Source organism: Bos grunniens, chromosome 2 (genome assembly GCF_055505025.1).
Source record: "Bos grunniens cultivar Pamir isolate PY7600 chromosome 2, Bosgru_T2T1.0, whole genome shotgun sequence".
Lineage (NCBI taxonomy): Eukaryota > Metazoa > Chordata > Mammalia > Artiodactyla > Bovidae > Bos > Bos grunniens.
The window spans coordinates 86,619,502-86,637,396 of NC_141166.1; the positions used below are offsets into that span (position 1 = coordinate 86,619,502).

Below are 17,895 nucleotides of genomic sequence, written 5' to 3' on the forward strand. Positions count from 1 at the left end.
AACTGTGTTAAATGCAAAATAGATAATATATTTAACTTTGAGATAAATGATGTGATTTGACCAATGGATTAGAATCCAATAAGATAGCGTCTGGGTCAGTGAAATGACAAAACTACTTATATTCAACCTAATCAAGCAATTCAGTCAAATAACTCTGGTGAAATGTGTGTTTATGATTATGCATTTTTTATAAACTCATAAGTGAAAAATCAGCTAGTTGGAATTAACATGGGTTAAACAATTGTGTTTGGTTACATAGTAATTAGCTTTATCTGTGTGTGTGTGTATGTATATATAATATGACATGCATGGGAATATTAACTTGGCTCATTAAAAGTATTATTTAATAGGTGGTGGTTATATATGGGAATGGAATTTTAGGTCATGAAAGCATTCTTTTACATGGTAACTTTAAAACATCAATATAGTTTAGATGTATTCTGTATGCTGAGTAGTGATTCCTTCATGAGAATTTGAGCATCAAGAAATGAACATAGAAATGTATCAAGTGTGGAGTTATAAAGCATTATAAGGTATCAGGTCTGCCTATGAAAAGGGAGGGGCAGATGACTAAGATTGCCTTCAATAGGCATTGAAAGAATTATTCTTTCCATGTAAGCAGTGATGGTCAGAAACAGTGTTTCTTCTACTCAGCTTTTTCATCTGGATTTCCTCTGTGGCTAAGCATGTGACAGACTATTGTTGATTAGCAAGAGGTTAGTCCATATTTTTTTCATTTTGTCTTAAAATATTTCTGCTTTTATCTTCCCTCTGATTCTTGATGCTAGACAGAATGGAGAGGTCCCATGTCATAAGTCTGGCCAAGATGTACAATATAGACCAGATCTTTCAGTGCTTAAGAACGGTATCACTGTTGTCAAAAATTCATTTATCTCAGAATCTTTGCTGACTCTTTGCCTCACAATATTCTGTAATTTTTTTTAAGCTTGTTTTAAAATCTGGGCAGAAAGCATTCATTACTTTACGTCCTACAATGAGTTGTGGATGTAAAATGCTTTCAAAGAAGGGACTCCCTCTGACTTAGTGTTCTTCTACATTATCCTAAGTCCCAGAAGACCATTCCTCCAAAGGTGGATGTTTCAAAATGGTTTCTGTAAACACAATGAATGAATAAATATAGATTATATTTTAGCAGTCTTTAAATGCAACTTTTGGTATGGACTTTCAGAGTATACCAGACATTGAAATTGGGGAAAATATTGTAAGCCAAGGAAAAAAGACTAAGCAACAGCATAGCATGGTGGTAGGTGCCAAATTATGGAAGACTGTAGTATGTGATGGAGAAGACAATGGCACCCCACTCCAGTACTCTTGCCTGGAAAATCCAATGGACAGGGTCGGACATGACTGAGCGACTTCACTTTCACTTTTCACTTTCATGCATTGGAGAAGGAAATGGCAACCCACTCCAGTGATCTTGCCTGGAGAATCCCAGGGACGGGGGAGCCTGGTGGGCTGCCGTCTCTGGGGTCACACAGAGTCGGACACGACTGAAGTGACTTAGCAGCAGCAGTAGTATGTGAAGGAACCATCATGTGGATGGAACAGAAAGGGATATGTTACAGTTTGTAGTTTACTGAGCTGAATCTGGAAATGATGTAAAATGGACAACTGAGGAACTTGACTCAGAAAGAGCAATCTGGCAGTTATTGCAAGAATTACAAAAAAAAAAAAAAAAAAAGCCTGACAGTTGGAGTGCAGATGCAAAGCAGATTTTGAAATTAAGAGGAACTGAGAGTGATGCTTTCACTGTTGTTTTATACTGTTGTTTGTCTGTTGGTGTGAGAATGCACCTGACAGATTTTTGAGGAAGAGCAGAAGATAAAGCTGGAGCGCAAAATCTGTGTGATACCTGAGACTTTCAAAGCTCTAGAGAGAGAGATGCAGGCTTTTACTTCTGATTTAGATAGAAACTTGGAGGGAGCTTTGAAACACATTGAAATGGAGGGCGAACTGGGGTTTAGGAAGATGACTCTGTGGGCAGGTTATGTGTAACAGAGTGAAACTGAGTAGGACCCTGTGGAGCCTTCCTGGGGGCAGAAACCCAGTGTCCACCTTACCTTATTTGTTTAAAAATAAAAACAAAAAGCAAAAACTTTGGCCTCCTAGGCCTTCCCTGAGTTCCAAAGAGCCAAGAAACAAAAACAGTCAAGCGGCATATAAATAGTTGTTTAGCTATAAACCCAAAGAGCCTTTTGTTCCTCCTCAAGGGCTATAGATAATATTCTGAGCCTTATCCTTGAGTTGTTTTACAGATACCAGAACCTCACCAGATGGAAGAAAACAACTACATGCTAATCACAAGCACAGCGCTAAACCCCAGACTAGTTGGAATTAGAAAATAGATGATGATGTATCACTCTGTTACCTCCCACCAACCAATCAGAAGAACATCTGTGAGCTGATCAGGTATCTTGTCTTAAATATCCTTTCCTGGAAGCCATCAGGGAATTCAGGTCTTTTAAGCATGAGCTATTGTTCTCTTTACCTGGCCTCATGTTGGGCACTTTGCGAAAAATGCTGTACTTTCCTTCATCACAACCCAGTATCAGTAGATTGACTTTGTTCTGAGTCCCCTGAGTAGGTTCAAGTTTGGTTCGGTAACAAGAGCTGAAAAATGGAGTAAGGGATGGCAAAGGCAGTCCTGATCCTGAAAAACAAAGGGCAAGATTACAAATGGAAGTAAAATTTTTTAAAAATTATAATAGTTCTAATAATAAATATCAGAAATTGATTTTATGTATGCCAAGCACTCTGCTGAGTGTTACTACTCATGCTGATTATATAATTTCTTTCTTCTTATAGTCCTCTGAGGTAGGTACTATTGTCCCATTTTATTAGCTATAAAACTAAAATAGAAAATGAGTATCTTGCCTAGGATCACAATACCAGCAACAGAGACCTGACTAGTCTGTCCTTTCATTTGTTAGTTTTTCAAAATCACCACACTACTATTCCTACTTTAAAAAATCCAAATTACCATGTTTATAGTTGTATATTGGGTACTGCTGGAACAGTTTAATATGCTGGTTCACAGCCTTTTCAAGTGAATACTGAAACCAACCTCCATACTCGGTAGGTGGCAGGTTTAATAAGCATGAAAACCTGCTTATGAGATTTGGCTTGGGTAGGTGTAAGACTGGTAGATTTTCTCACCTGCCCACCAAATCTTACAGGTTTATATAGAGGCAGTAACTGAGTTCAGTCAGGTATACCACCCAGATGGTCTCAAGAAAATATTGCTCACTCAGTGTACATTCCAAGCACAAAGGAGGGAGTCAGGAAATTTTGAGGACCAGATTTAGTTCTTGGCTTAACTGGTGGTCACGTCCTCATTACTTCCTGCAACACTCCATGTGTTGACTGGCTTTTATAATCTTTATAGTTCGTCCTCTTTTGCAATACATCCTGCGTGGTAAGCAAGTGGTTTCACTAGCATGGAGATGGCTCACTTGGTGGCTATATGGCTGCATTGGACACAGATGCCTCAGCAACAATGCAAAGCATTAATTGTAAGCACGTGTAAGAGAAACCAAAGATTGGGATGATACTTTTAAAATTAGTGACACCTTTTTTTTTTTTTTTTTTTTTTTACCAAGAGCCCCATGAGCCAAACCGTTTATTTACTAAATCCCCTAGACTTGGGCCTAAGATCATTGAGTGTTCACTTGTGTTTTTATGTGATTTAATAAAGATAACACATTAACAGACTCATCAGGTATGAACAACACAACATTTAATTGGCATAATGTTTCAGATGGCTCCTTTTGAAGCACAATAATGTCCAAGGCCATTTTATTTTGGAGGAAAGCTTTCCTTTTTAATTAGAGACATTCCAGTGTTTAAGAACCAGAGAAGGCAATGGCGCCCCACTCCAGTACTCTTACCTGGAAAATCCCATGGATGGAGGAGCCTCTGGGCTGCAGTCCACGGAGTTGCTAAGAGTTGGACACGACTCAGCAACTTCACTTTCACTTTTCACTTTCATGCATTGGAGAAGGAAATGGCAACCCACTCCAGTGTTCTTGCCTGGAGAATCCTAGGGACCCGGGAGCCTGGTAGGCTGCCCTCTATGGGGTTGCACAGAGTCGGACACGACTGAAGCGACTTAGCAGCAGCAGTGTTTAAGAACAGGCTTTGTTGGCCATCATTTAAGCCTTTTTGGGTGAATTTATAAGGGCTAGCATGTCCTCCATGTGAATGGAGGGAACAAAGATGGCAGCCGAATGGTTGTACCTGTGGAAAAATGAATGTGCCTACCTGGCCATGAGGAGAAAGAAATTGTCAGCTTTTGGAACTTGGCTTGGTTGTATGTACCGTGCATGTTGGTGATGGTGGGGGAACCAGCACTGCCAGGCAGGAGGCAATGGGTTGGAGGCAGGATATACCAGGCCAAAATGTCTTGTCCTCTCTTTTAATGATGTGTATTCTACTCCACGTCTAATGTGTTTTGATAGGTCCAACCTGTAGCAGGACAGTGGTATCCTAGTGGAGATTGAATGGTTTCCTTCTCATCCAGGGGTGCCAAGTACTTCATCCATCCTGGCAGTGTAAATTTCAGTAGATAATTCCTTTTCTAGGCATAATGGAATGTGGTATTCTCAGCAGCATAATATGTTGGTCTTTGGTGAAAGTCAGTACAAGTCAGTGAAAGTCAGCTATTTTCCATGATTTTTATATTTTATGGTATTGGGTTCCTCAGCAGAGTCTTCAGTCCGCCATATGGGGCAACAGACCTTATTGGTTGATCATTCAAATGTATTAAAGCCTGACAGTACTTTAGTCTACCCTGTTGAGGTGATTTTTACCTGTTAGTGATTTAATCTGCTGTTTTAATATTGTATTCTGTTTTCCCTATCAATTCTGCCTTTTTCAGATTATAGGAGAGATGGAACCTCTATTTAATGTCATGGCATTTTGGTTTGTTTGTTTTGTCCAGTCTTGCATATCATGACTTTTGAAGTGTGACACTCAATCACTTCCATTTGATGAGAGTATACAAACATGATTCTCCACCTAATACCCTAAAAATGGCAGCCTGGTTTGTACAGTGACAGGGTAAATAAATCTTGGGCTAGGTCAGATTTTGAATTGTACAAGCAAACCAGGTTATATTTAGAACCTTCATTCAGAATGAGTGGGTTGGTATAGTCAGTTTGCCAACTTTTCACTGGTTGGGAATTCCAATGAATGGGCCCAGGTTCCTTTGGAAGTTGCCTTGGGTGTTGTTTAGAACACTCAGGATAGGGAATTCCCTGGTGGTCCAATGGTTATGACTTTGCACTGGGGTCTTGAGTTCAATCCCTGGTCAGGGAACTCTCCCACATGGCTGGAAAAAAAACCCACATACAGAGGTCATATTGTTACTGCATTAACCAATTCGCATATTTTCAGGATAATCTGGCATGTTTGGCAATATGCCATCCTACTGGGTGCTGAGGTGGTTATTAGCTTATGTACCCAAGTTGTTGTCTCCACTGAAGTGTCAGTTGCTAGGACATCAGCTTCCTGGTGGCCAGGGGGTGTCAGTGTCAGGATAGGGAAAACTGAGGCGTGCTCAGACTGTTGCTAACCTAAATGTACCCCATACATCCTGACTCCATAAGAGCCCAATCATGAATCACCTACCCCTTGGCTTCCCATTGTCCCAGCCATAGTGTTAATCTTTTTACAATGGCCCAACTGTTAGTGTAAAGGCTTATGAGTGATCTTCAGCCAAATTGCTCTGAGTTCAGCCTATTTGTTGCTGTGGTGTATGTTCCTTCCTGAGAGGTTCCACCTGGAGGAGTACTGTATATGCTGTTAGGAATTGTTGCTCTGGGGGGTTTATTGGATTTTTGTCCCCTTTCAGAGCTGGGAACAAAAGTCCTAGACTATCTCCCCTTCTGTTGTCTCTGCCACAGTGCCCGACTCATACCTTCCAGAGTCACAGACATACCTAACTCAAATGGGAGCCTGCACTCGGGGTGCAGTGTTTTTGCCTTCTTGGAGTGGCTTGCTGCTTTGATGTTTGGCCCCATATGTCCTTTTTCTTTATCAGGCAGTATAAGGAATGAAGGGTCTCCCTGGTGGTTCAGATGGTAGAGAATCCGCCTGCAGTGTTAGAGACCTGAGTTTGATCCCTGGGTTGGGAAGATCCCCTAGAGGAGGGCATGCAACCCACTCCAGTATTTTTGCCTGGAGAATCCCCATGGACAGAGAAGCCTGGTGGGTACAGTTCAGGTGGTCACAAAGAGTTGGACATGACTGAGAGACTAAGCACAGCATGTAAGGAATGGAGACAGTGTCAGGTGGAGAATAAAATGATTTCTGAAACTTAGGGCAGTGCCTGGGCCTTGAATTTTCTGTGGTTTCACCACCCATCTTCTCCACTGAAGGTGTTCTAGTAAAGTCTGCATAACTTGCTTCAGAGGCAAGTCTTTTAATTTTTTAACTGCTTTTTTTTTTTCCCCCAACTTTTTCAGTATGTTTTTATTATTATTATTTATATATTTATTTTTGTCTGTCCTGGGTTGTCATTGCTGCATGCAGGCTTTCTCTAGTTGCGTGGGCTTCTCATTGCTGTATCTTCTCTTGTTGCAGAGCTGAACTCTAGGGTGCGAGGGCTTCAGTAGTTCTGGTGTATAAGGCTCAGTAATTGTGACTCATGGGCTCTGGAGCATGGGCTCAGTAGTTGTGGCAGATGGTTTAGTTGCCCCGTGGCTTGTGGGATCTTCCTGGACTAGGGATCAAACCTGTTTCCCCTGCATTGGCAGTCAAATTCTTAACGATTGGACCACCAGGGAAGTTTGGGGCAAGTTTTTACATGTTAACATTATATCATCAAGTTTACTGATGTGGTGAAGGAGAACAGAGACAGGTCGCAGGTCACTACCCCATGATATCTAGTGTGGCTGGGCAGGTAACCTGGGGAAGCACTTGAAAGGCCCATTGTTGCCCCTCCAGAGAGAAGGGAAATTTATCTTGTGACTCAGGGTCCAGGGGTGTACTGAAAAGATACTTGTTCAGTCCAGTACAGCATAGTACACTCCTGGGACCATGGCCAAGGTATCTAAGATGGTGGCAATGTTGAGTACAGATGTATGGATGGTGGAGGGTACTACCTTGTTCAGTTCTTGGGAGTCTACTGTTAATATGTCATGAGCCATCTGGTTTTGTTTTTCTTTTTTCTTTAACCAACTGTTGGAAGCACAATGGGAAGGGCATACAATACCCACTTAGTGCAATTCTTAGTTTCTCCTATTTCTTTATCCCACCCAGACATTTATATTACTTGAGAGCTACCGTTCTTCACAAGGGCAGCAGGCTTGCTTGTTCCCAGCTGATGTTCCCTCACAGTACTGGTTTGATTACTTTAACCTGGAGTTCAAAGTCACTGATAGAGGTTCATAGGATATTAATGCCAGTATGTTCTATGGTACTGGAGAGATTTATAAACCTCATATTTTTGGTGGAGATTGGGATAAACCCCCAACTTGCAGTGTCAAAAGGACCTTCTGGCTCTAGCTGTTTGCCCTCCATAACCATCAGTGTTGCTGAGGGGGCTAGAAAACTCTTGAGTGTTACCATGTATTAGGGACTACTCAGCTCCAGTGTCAACCAGTCATCATCTTTTGTGAATTTCTGGAGGACCTGTGAATACTGTGTTCAACATGAGATCTCTGATTGCCTCTAGTGGGCCTTACCTAGAGACAGTCTTGGCCTGTATCCTATACCCAGGGAAAAGGGGAGTGCCCATACTGCATAAGACTGTATACTTGAGGCCTCTGGTTAATAGGGCAGATGGGGAACTCTAAACTACTCTTCTGGTTCTAAAACATTTCTTAAGTTGACCAGCACAGCACTGGGTTTCAGCCTGTCTGTTCAGGTGGAATCCCCACAGCAATAAGGTCAAGCCATGTTTGCTTTTGCATTATTTTTACTGGACCCTTTATAGCCTATTATGGTTCCTTGGCTTCCTGAGCTCCTTCCCTCTCTCTCCCACAGCTCATTCCTGTTTCCAGGATTTATTGGTTTTCCCCAGATCAACAAAGGATTACCCACCATCATAAATATCTTTTCTTAGAACTGGGCTCAGCATGGATATCAGCACCCCACCCCATATCAGGTGTTGGGAGTAGCCTGGAGCATCTTAACTTTCATCTCTGTAGTGAATGTGGCTCAACCAGGGTCTTCAAAGATGGGGTATAATTTGCCTGTTTCATTCCCAATGCTGTAAGGATTTGTTGTACCTTCTCTAGATTTTCAGAGTCCCACACCCAGGGAGATTCCCTTCATTGGGCAAAGCCTCTCTTTAGAAAAGGCTAATGCAATCTACCAGGAAGCGAATGTCTTGAATCCCCTGATCTCCGTAAACTCTGTCAGAGGGTAGGGTGTGATGTTACTTTTTTATTTTTTTTTGCCTCCTGCCTGGTTACAGAAATGTCATTGTCCACTGTGTCTCATAGCCACACTAACTGTGCCTGGATACTTTCCCTGGCCTTTTGTTACAACTTGGCACCAATGTCCATAGCTCAGCTAAGTATATTCTGTCATCATGAATATTTCCTCAGCTGGGGGATGCCTGGCTAGCTCAGGATGTGATTTTGCTTTTCTTTGTATAAGTTGTTGGGTGGCATGCGGCATTTTTGTCCATTTCATCAATCAACATAATAACATTTTATTCTTTTTCATCAACACTCTTTTAAGGATTCTATCTCAAGTCCCTATTAGGCTTTGTCACAAGCACTCTGACCTTAATTCAAGGCAGCAAGCACTGACCTAGTTTTGCAAAATGGCACACTAAGGTCTGTCTTATCTGCAAGCTAGCAAATAATGGGCAAAAAGAAGGTCCTTTTCCAAGCTTAGCTTTTCAACATTTTAATTTGAGTTCAGCCTCTTCTTGGTCTTTGGTGGCAGGTGGAACGCCCACAATAGAGGCCAACCAACTGTGCAGCCATTTGTTGATCTTTTTGGTCACAATGCACTGTGCATCATCCTCAAATAAGTACATTAAACCAGCCGGTGTTCTCAGGGTATCCCCAAATCATGCAGTGCTCCACAAGCATCTAACAAGTGGTGCACCCCTCCCAACATAGAGATTGATTGCCCGCTCGGCATTTCCTGGAGCATGCCTCTTTCCTAAAGCCCATTTCTTTGGTCTCCTGGTTGTCTCCTCCATTGTTGTTTTTCAACATTATCAGGAACTTCCTGGCTGAAATCTGAAACCAGCCTCCATCCTTGAAGGCCAAGCACAAACCAAGAAAGAGGCAGACAATTCTAGACTGGTAGGTGGCAGGTTTAATAAGCACCGCGACTCTGAGGTCTACCCATGTTCTAACATGTTTGAGTAACATTCTATTGTATAAAGATCCACATTAAGTGTATCCATTCATTAGCCAATGGACATTTGGGTTCTTTACACATTTTGGCTATACTGGGAACATTTGTGTACAGCTTTTTTGTGCGGACATATTTTCAATTTTATGAAAATAATACCTATGAGTGGAAATGCTGGGTTATATGATAAACTGTGTTCAAAATTTTCAGGAACTGCAAAACTGTATTCTAATTGGTTGCACTGCTTTACATTCTCAGCAATATATGATAATTCTACTTTTTCTGTTTCTTTGCCAGTATTGCTATTATGTTTTTTGATCCAAGAAATCTTAGTAGGTTTGAAGCATTATCCCATGGTGGTATTAATTTGCAATTTCCTAACAACTAATGATATTGAGCACCTTTTTAGTGATTATTGATCATTTTTAGATTTTCTTTGGAAACAAATAATTATTCAAACACCTGACCCATTTTTGAATTAGGTTATTTCTTTTTTATAATTAAATCATAAAGTTGCTTTATGTGTCTGGACACAAGTTCACTGTCAGATATGTTCTTTATAAATATTTTTTCCCTATGGGTTGTTTTTTTACTTCCTTGGTGGCATCCTTGAAGTACAAAGGGCTTTTTTAAATTGATAAAGTCCACCTTGTCAATATTCTCTTTTATCACTTGTGTTTTTGGTGTCACATCTAAGAAATTGTTGCCTAGCGCAAGGTCACAAAGATTTACTCCTGTTTTCTGTTTGTTTATTTTTTGTCTTATTTATGACATTTATAGTTTTAGCTCTTACATTTAGGCCTGTGATCTACTTTGAATTAATTTTTCAGTATGATGAGAGATAGGGAGAAAGCTTATTTTTTTTTTTTTAAGTTTGTGCTCACAACCTGCTAAAAATGTCAGTGACTTTATGATAAAATGTAAGTATGTTACTTTATTCAAGGGCAAGACTTAAAACAACTAAGTTCCCTAAGGAATGTGTCCTTAAATGTGTACAGTGACCCAGGAATGTGATACTACCCAGAATAAGATTACCCTAAATATTTGATAAAGTGGTTGCAAGACCCAGGAATCCAACATTTTAATGAGAACCCTGTGCAAATAATATGGTATCCCCAAAACCCAATTTAAGTGAATAAATTCTAGTGAATAGTGGGAATTTTAAGTTACTTTGGATATCATTTCTTGAAAAACTTGATAAGAAGGGCTTTAGACATCCTAGCCTTGAGGATTAAGTTTTACAAAAAAAAAAAAACACTTGAAATACACCAAGTGTACCCTCTGACCCCTGAAGCCACTTGCCTTCAGTGGCTATACAGCAAGATTGTAAGCACTGTCATTTTTCCTACACAATAACAGTGTAGGAGCTATTCTGGCTCAGGATCATAGGGAAAATAATTTTAGAAAAAAATGTTCCCAGAGAACTGCAGAACATGCCAGCACAATGTACATTATTTTCATGAAAAAATTCTTTTGGTCAATCCAATTCTGTCATTGAAATGCAATTTTACTATCCAAATATTATGTATTCTAGAGGTTTCCTTGCCATTTCCCACTATTCCCCCGACCTCTTTTTCACTATATGGTCTTAATCAAAGACAACATGCTGAGAAGAACTGTCTTGACAATTGCCATTAGTCTAAAATATGCATGCTATGGATCTCATGCAAAGCAAGTTTATTACTATAACTAACTGCATTTGAGGGATGGGTATGAAAAGGGAAGCAGTCTCCAGAAAGCCCCCTCCCCAAAACAAAGTGGTAACAGCATAAATATGAAATTGGGGAAGAAACTTTCATTTATTCAAAAATGTACGATGTAAGTAAAGACAGATGCTGGCCTAAGGGCTGAGCAGGTGTGATCCTGTGGTGTACTTTGCCAGTTGTAGGATTAGACAATTGTTAAACTCTTTCTTCACTGTGAACAGTTTATGTGGAAACTGAGTAGGATTTTGGTTCTGAAATTTATCCATTATTTTTAGCCAAAAAATGTAAATGTGAAGAGACAAAGCTGACAATTTTTGTCTGTCTCACAGCAGTTATTTTAAAAATATATAATTATTTGAAACTTGAAAACAGCAGAGTACAGGAAATTGTCATCAAACTGTGAGTTATACTTTTCTTGCAACTCACAAGGCCAAATAATATCAGATGTTGAAAACCCCAGAATAAAAGTAAAGGGGAAATCAGTGGATTTCTTTTTGGCTAAGTCTCAGGATGATAAATCTAAGACAGTGTTTCTCAAAATCACACTGTATGATTTTTAGGAAAATATCTGACAGTTCAGATGGTACTTGAAAGAGAAAATAAATGAAAAATATTCCTAGGAAACAGAAAAGGACAAATATAAAATAGACTCAAGGGCAACCTGAAATTATTGCCTTCTGATTTTCTTCAAAACAATACTGTTTTTTTTTTTTTTTTTTTTTTGCTGATTATTATAAGAAATAAATGTCAATGAGACAATATGGCAGAAGTTGATTCTGCTAGGGTGGTAAAAATGTGAAGGATATTTTGTCTCTGAAATGTTGGCTGAGAGTTTATAAATATGGTTTCTGGACAGATTAGAAACAAATAAGCTTCAGTGTAAGATGTTTCAAGGGATGTTTTATGCTTTCTGGATCTATGAACAATCAGCTATTTAATTGAAAGAAAAAAAAAAAAAAAGTGCAAGTCACTCAGTCATGTCCGACTCTGTGATCCCATGGACTGTAACCTCCCAGGTTCCTCAGTCCATGGGATGCTCCAGGCCAGAATACTGGAGGGGGTAATGGTTCCCTTCTCCAGGGGATCTTCCAAACCCAGCAATCAAACCCAGGTCTCCCACATTGCAGGTGGATTCTTTACCATCTGAGCCACCAGGGAAGCCCAAGAATGCTGGTGTGGGTAGCCTATCCCTTTTCCACGTGATCTTCCGGACCCAGGAATTGAACCAGGGCCTCCTGCATTGCAGGAGGATTCTTTGCCAACTAAGCTACCCATGTACTATTTTGGGGGAGGAGAGGAAAAATCAGGTCTTTAATTCTACTTTTATATTTATTTTAAAAAAAGGAATGAGAAATCCCCTTGAGTGTTGTAATATGTACAAAATATTTCCAACAAAAGGGTTTTGGTGTCTGCTTATCAACTTGTGCTACACGTCAGGATATCCTATTTGAAATAATAAGAATGCATTGAGAAGACATTACCCTAAGCAAGCCGAGTGAGGGGAGTGGAAGAAGAAGGTAGCACAGAAGATATTAAATTATATTTCCTCAGTCATTGCCAGTTATATATTCAATTTCCACATCAATGTTTACTATATCATCAGAACAATGTATTATATCAATAATTCTAGGATGGTTGGTACAGTCATAGTAATATCACTCTGATGTCATCTTAGACTCTGGCAAAGAGCCACATGTGCATGAAAGTTTAGCTATCCTGAGAAACAGTTCTTGTATTTTTTTAGTTAATGATTAATATTAAGCCAAACTAAAGAAACAACTCATTTGAAGAAGTGGAGGTCATTTTCCAACTATTACTTCATAGTGTACACTGGCATTGTGCCAGGGAGACAGAAGGGAAAGTCCTGTAATAAAGTATGTTTTAATAAATTATTAATTTTTCATAGCCAGGCTAAAGATTTAGAAGGAGGATGGCATTTTCTAACTAGGGCACAGGCTTATTGAGGTTAAAACTCTTTTTCTTTTGCCCAACATTGCAATATGGATGAGCTTTAGCTCTAGCTTATCGTAACTGCACTGCACAATCAATATTTAAATCCTGAAAGATCAGCAATAATGGATGCAAACTGAACAGATCAATATTTAGCCTTTTGTGGACTATAACGTTTATCTTAGCCCCAATTACTCTATGGCATAGGGGTTGATTTTTTTAATGTCCTGGGTGCTTGGCATCTCACTAATATTATTTTAAAAGTTAAAGAATACACTGTGAGACACCTGTAAAGAGAAGTATTGATAAAAATTATTCTAAGTAGGTTAATTTTTTCAAATCACTTGATAATGATAAATTTCAATTGTGACATATATGTTGGATTTTTTTTTTAATTTATGAGGGAGTAGATAATTTAAAATTCATAAACAGATATTTCCTTGGAATGTTCCTCAGCAGTATTGCATGACCACTTGAGAGATGTTTGGCCAGCTTATCTTTTTATAATAAAAACTAATTATGAATCTGACAAAATATTATCACAGTAACATTAAAATATTTTTTAATTTATTCAGATATCACAGTATAATCAATTATGATAATTTGCCTCTGATGTTTTATAAAGGGTTTCAAGGAAATCAAGATTCTGGGAAAAAATACACACTCTTTAGAAATGGCAATTTCAGTTTATGACTCCTATGATAAGAAGTTAAGTGCTCATAAACCTGAGCTCTGTTCCCAAAAATGCTCAACCCTATGTAATGCTATGCTATGCTCAACCCTATGTTGGAGAAGACTCTTGAAAGTCCTTTGGACAGCAAGGAGATCTAACCAGTCCATCCTAAAGGAAATCAGTCCTGAATATTCATTGGAAGAACTGATTTTGAAGCTGAAACTCCAATACTTTGGCCACCTGATGCAAAGAACTGACTTATTTGAAAAGACCCTGATGCTGGAAAAGATTGAAGGTGTGAGAAGAAGGGGATGACAGAAGATTAGATGGTTGGATGGCATCACTGACTCAATGGACATGAGTTTGAGTAAGCTCCAGGAATTGGTGATGGACAGGGAAGCCTGGCGTGCTGCAGTCCATGGGGTCATAAACAGTTGGACACGACTGAGCAACTGAACTGAACTGATGTAATGCTAACAACAAAAACTGTACCTTTAGCAACTAAATAAATTAGAACGTTTACTCTTTAGAAGTACACAGTAGTAGTCCTTTTTCTCTTTTTTTGTAGAACTCCTGTTTTTATAGTCTGTGGTATGTGTGTTGCCTCAGAATTATAAAGCGAAGAACTAAAACTTCTATTTGCAGTAGGAACACTGCAGTTGATTACTACTTAAAACTTGACAAAATACAAAAAGCAACTGCTTGAGGGATCTGAAAAGTAAATAACAACAAGAAAATTAGGAAAGATGTTAAATCTTGAAGAACAACTAATGTTGTCTTTTTTGTGTTTTGCATTTTTTTTCTTTATCTTCCCACTGTCTGATACAGTAAACTGGATGATGGATACCATCAACAAAATCTCCTATAACCCATCTTTCTGACAACATCTTCAAGAAAAAAACCACCTGTGAGCTCAATAAAATAGGGATAATTTATTTCTCCTTTTTGAAATTTTCCTAGCGCTGCTGCAAAACCAGCCCCATTGCAGACCTACAATACTGCAGAGCCAAAGTGGCACAGATACCTAGAGATGAGAAAAACACTTAGTCCTCTGGATTTAGGAACAAAGGAGTCCTTTTATACAAAGAGTGTGGGAGAATTTTCATATTTTTTTCTATCTCTTCTGTCTTTACCTTGCTCCAGGAATAGGCCCAGATATATGGCACTGCACAAGAACATGAGAGGCCAAGAGACTGAGAGAATCTTACCATTTTTGTCCAGAGCAACCAAAAACAATACCACCCAAAACAAACAAAATGTCAGTCCACAAAAGCTGCAGAGTGTCACGGATATCCCATAGAAGAGTCCTAAATTCATACCCCTTGAGTGTGTGCAGAACATACCCAAGAAGCACAGCCAAGGGTTTGAAAAGTGAACTACCATACAAACCACACTATTTGGAGTAAGACCCTACAGTTGGGTCCCAGTTCATCCTCTGAGTTGCTCATATAAAAGGTATACTCAACATAGTAAACACTTCGAAAACTTAACTTATGTTAGAATCATGACCTGTAGAGGACAGTCTCACTTGCATTCTGTACATGAGTTGATTGCCTATTAAAATAAAAGTCAGTTGTCCCCTTGACTTTAAGAAGACCCAATTCCTGTTTTTCTTATGGAAAGGCATTTTATTGTATTAATAAATATGGCAGTTTGTACATGTCAATCCCAAACTGCCAACCCATCCCTCCCCCTACCTTCCCCCTAGTAACCATGAGTTTGTTCTCTCAGTCTGTGAGTTTGTTTCTGTTTTGTAAATAAGTTCATTTGTATCATTTTTTAGATTCCACAAATAAGCGATTTCATATGGTATTTGTCTTTGTCTGACTTATTTCACTTAATATGATCTCCAGGTTTGTCCATGTTGCTGAAAATCGCAGTATTTTTTTAATGGCTGAGTAATATTTCATTCTATATATGTATCACATCTTTATCCACCCATCTGTCAATGGATATTTAGGTGGCTTCCACGTCTTGGCTATTGTAAATAGTACTGCAGTGAACACTGAAGTGACTGTATCCCTTCAAGCCATGTTTTTCTTCAGATAATGTTCCCAAGGATGAGTGGGACTGCTGGATCATATGGTAGCTCTATCTTTAGTTCTTTAAGGAATCTCCATACTGTTCTCCACAGTAGCTGTACCAATTTACATTCCTGTCAACAGAGCAGAAGAGTTTCCTTTATTCCACCATGTCCAGCATTTATTGCTTGCAGATTTTTTTGATGATGCCATTCTGACTTATGAGAGGTCATATCTCATTGTAATTTTGATTTGCATTTCTGTAATAATGATGTCATGTATCTTTTGATGTGCTTCTTGGCCATCTGTATGAAGAAGACCCAATTTCTTACAGTATAGCTTCCGAATGTCCAGGAAACAATCCAACTTACCCAAAATATCCAAACCCAGGACAATATGACCAAGAATTAGGAAAGTTGGACCAGTTATTAAAGGAAAAGACAGTCTATTAAAGAGAATCCTGAGATGATACAGATGTTGCAAGTACTGCCTTACGACTTCAAAGAAGTTATTATAATCATGCTTATGCTGTTGCTGCTGCTGCTAAGTCGCTTCAGTCGTGTCTGACTCTGTTGTGACCCGATAGACGGCAGTCCACCAGGCTCCCCTGTCCCTGGGATTCTCCAGGCAAGAACACTGGAGTGGGTTGCCATTTCCTTCTCCAATGCATCAAAGTGAAAAGTGAAAGTAAAGTCACTCAGTCATGTCCGACTCTTAGCGACCCCATGAACTGCAGCCTACCAGGCTCCTCCTTCCATAGGATTTTTCCAGGCAAGAGTACTCGAGTGGGGTGCCATTGCCGTCTCTGAATCATGCTCATGAGGTAAATACAAACATTATTGAAATTGACTGAGAGATTAGACACTCTAATTAGAGAAATAGAAAGCATAAAACAGAAGCAAATAAAGAATTTAGAAATAAATATCTGAAATTAAAAAATTATTAGATGAGCTCAATATAAGACTGAAGAGAAGAGGGAGTAAAGAAGAAAGAGACAGTAAAAATGAAGACAGAACCATAGACAGTATTCAGTGGGAACAAAAATTAAAAAAAAAAACTGAACAAAGCCTTAGACACTTGTGAAATAATACTTATATATTTAATATTTTTGTTTTTGGAATTCCTGAAAGAGGAGAATGAATTACGTAAAGCATACTTGAAGAAACAGTAGTTGAAAGTATCCCAAATTTGGTGAAAGGCATACATTTAGTTTCAGAAAAGTCAATAAACTCCAAATCCATGGCAATCTTAAAAGTATCATTATTTGTAGAGAAAGCCAGAATAAAAGAAATACTAAACTGACTTAAAAAGGAGAAATAGAGAAGTCCAGAATTATATTTGAAGATATCAGCACTCCTCTGTAATTGAGAGAGCAGATATAAACTAATCAAGGATACAAAAAAAATCTTAATACCATCCACTAACTAGAACAGAGGTTAACAAACTGTGGCTTACCAAGAAAATCTGGCCTACCACCTTTTTTTGGCCTGGTCCCTGAGTAAAGAATTTTTTTTTAATACCTACAAAATGTCTTCAATATTATCCCTTAGTCTGGATATTGTAAAATATTTACTACTTTTCACTGTAATAAAAAGCATGCCAATCTCTGAACTAGAAATCAATTGATATTTATAGAACACTCTACTCAGCAACTGCAGAACCGATACTATTGCACATGTTCATGGAATATATCCTAAGATAGACCATATTTTGGACCATAAACCAAACGTTAAAAAAATCTAAAAGTATTTGTAGATTGTATAGGAAATTATACAATGTATGTTTTCTGATAATGTCAGGCCTAACATAGAAATTGTCAACAGGAAAATAGCTGGATAATCCCCAAATAGGTTGAAATTAAACACTTTACTTCAGTATAAATAATGATGATAAATGTGAGTCACAAAGAAAAATAAAACATATTTTTTTACTAGAATTACTACACATTAAAATGTATGGAATGCAGCTAAAGTAGTTCTAAAAGGGAAATTTATAGCAATAAATATTTGTATTAAAATAATAAAGATCTTAATAATCAGAGCTTCTGCCTTGAGAAACTTGAAAAAGAGTAACAAATAAAAACCAAGCAAAAGAAAATAAAAAAGAACAAAAATAGTTACATAAAAACAAAACTGAATCAGTGGAGACAATAGATGGTTCTGAGATAGTATCAAGAAATGTATAACCACTTCCTAGTCTGACCAAA

At 38.6% G+C, this 17,895-nt stretch overlaps 1 long non-coding RNA gene across 2 annotated transcripts in view; it reads left to right on the top strand.

The window, feature by feature from the left end:
- The window catches only part of LOC147378298 (uncharacterized), a 153,035-nt gene that overhangs the window by 48,528 nt on the left and 86,612 nt on the right, over positions 1 to 17,895 (top strand). The window contains exons 2-3 of one of the 2 annotated variants that reach the window (XR_015145865.1): positions 2,277 to 2,430; positions 13,621 to 15,405. The exons of the other annotated variant lie outside the window; for it this stretch is intronic. This is a non-coding gene — a long non-coding RNA (uncharacterized LOC147378298). Of the gene's footprint in view, positions 1 to 2,276; positions 2,431 to 13,620; positions 15,406 to 17,895 lie in introns of those variants that run through there. 2 annotated transcript variants of the gene reach the window in all.